At 36.6% G+C, this 2,170-nt stretch overlaps 1 long non-coding RNA gene across 1 annotated transcript; it reads left to right on the plus strand.

Moving 5' to 3' along the window:
• Nucleotides 1-236: 236 nt before the first annotated feature.
• LOC115240775 lies at nucleotides 237-1,515 on the plus strand. Its single transcript, XR_003884822.1, has 3 exons — nucleotides 237-727; nucleotides 916-1,036; nucleotides 1,289-1,515. It is a non-coding gene; the product is annotated as an uncharacterized LOC115240775 (long non-coding RNA).
• Nucleotides 1,516-2,170: the final 655 nt, after the last annotated feature.

The following is a 2,170-nucleotide window of genomic DNA, read 5'->3' on the forward strand; positions in this document are numbered from 1 at the left end:
GTTGTGCCAATTTGATAAAAAAAGGCAAAGTTCCAACACAAGCATATTGGAATGCTATGTTTTTGGATGAAATTCCAGATGTTATACGAAATTTAAGTGACATGGAACAAAGACTTTTATCAAGAATTGTTCCATTTATAAAATTTATTAAATTAGGTGGACGATTCGGTCAATCAGGTTTTCGAGGGCAAGCTGTTTTATTTGCACAAGATATAGAAGAAATATCCGAGCAATTACCATTACCAATTACCAGAATAGGTATGATTATTGTATGTGAACAACTTGAGAATGTTCAACGATGCCGACAATTTCAAATAAACGTACAAAATTTATCAGCTGCTTTATTGTGGTTAATTCAAAATAATCCTTTATATCGAAACATTAATATTAATTTTGATGCTGCAAATCTTGATATTTCACAAATATGTCAAGTTATCGTAACACAGGACAATAATACAAATATTGATGTTAATAATTTTGTCCCATCTACAGGTAATAAATAAAACTGATTTGATCGAAATAGCTGGGAATAGAGCAATAATTAGAGGTTCCATACATCAAGGTCATGATATGTTTTCTGATGCTACTAGAGGGAAACAGTGCACTGCAATTGCAGCGGTTGCTATAGCTATGTCTTTATTACATAATCTTCAAACTTGGACAAAGAATCTTATCGATACTATTTTATTAATAGGAGATGCGTTATATGTAACAAGTATATCAAAACGTAAGAATCCTCATCTTGCTGAAATCAACAGAGATTTTTTATCAGTTGATGAACTACATACAGATATTGAAATATTTGGAAATGTTATTATTAATACTCAACATAGTAGTATATCAGGGCATTTATATAACGACAATAGTGCAGAAGGATTTCCTAATTTGAAAAATGCTTTAAATATTTTCTTTCAGGATCATAATTATGGTATATTAACTGTAAACGGAATTTCTGTTGCTATATTTAAATTAAATAACAACTTTTGGATATTTGATTCGCATTCAAGAGGATCAAACGGAAGACCAGCACAAAACGGTACAGCATGTTTGATCCGATTTTCGACAACGTTATCAATGTTTAATATTTTAAAAAATATTTTACCAAAATCTTTGAATAATATTTTTATTAGTTATTAATTTACTATAACTGCTGTTAATCCTTATATGCATTCTAATGAACAAAATCAAATATACAATAACAGCATCGAGAATGTTGCAGAATTAAATCCAAATAATGAAAACAATAATAATGATAATATTGTTATTACATCTTCGATTTTACGGCCAGTTGATGAAATTATACCTGACGTACAATCTGTTATTGAAAATGAAAACGAAGTACAAGATGCTCCCTTATATACATTGCGGCGGAAAACTACAGAACCTGTACAGATGCATACTGAATTACGAGCTGAAGAATTATCTTGGTACTTTCTTTTTCCAAAAGGGCGGAATGGACTTCATGAACCATCACGACTATATCCTATAACGCCATTAGATTATTGTCAAGCACGTATTATGTCGATCCTCGCACACTCTTTTCCTGTTTCGCCTCGCTCTCGAACATTTTCTGGTCCTTCGAGCCGGATCATCGCCGGCATCTGCGAGTTTGTGAGTGAGACTTAAAAAAGGGAAAGACAAACGTTACAAAATGTGCGCAGACTTAAACAATTTGCTGCAAGCTCAACGCTACATCCACGGTCGCATGTCAAGGTCGGTGGAAAATCTACGGAAACTAGGCGCAGCTGGCACCAACCTCGGCAGCATCGAGGCCCGGATCAAGATCCTGGATCAACTGTGGGCCAAGTTCGAGACACAGCGTGAGCTCATCCGCACCAGTTATAAGGAGAGATACAGCGAGAGTGAGTACGCGACTGCTTTTGTTGATGCCGTAGAAAATACTTACGTTCAACAACGCGGCAAGCTCGCCGATTATGATGAGCAGCAACGCGCTGCTCCTCCTCCGTCGGCGGAGTCTAACGAAAAGCAAAATAGCGATCGCTCGCTAAAAACCGCGTTGCCAAAAATCAAGTTACCTCCGTTCTCAGGTGCGTATGAAGACTGGCCGTGCTTCCGCGATTTATTCCTGTCCGTGATCGGTACAAATTCCGCTATTTCTCCCATTGAACGGTTCCATTATTTGCGTTCGTGCCTGCAAGGACCTGCGGGA

This window comes from Formica exsecta, unplaced genomic scaffold (assembly GCF_003651465.1).
Source record: "Formica exsecta isolate Colony F162 unplaced genomic scaffold, ASM365146v1 scaffold45, whole genome shotgun sequence".
NCBI classification, from domain to species: domain Eukaryota; kingdom Metazoa; phylum Arthropoda; class Insecta; order Hymenoptera; family Formicidae; genus Formica; species Formica exsecta.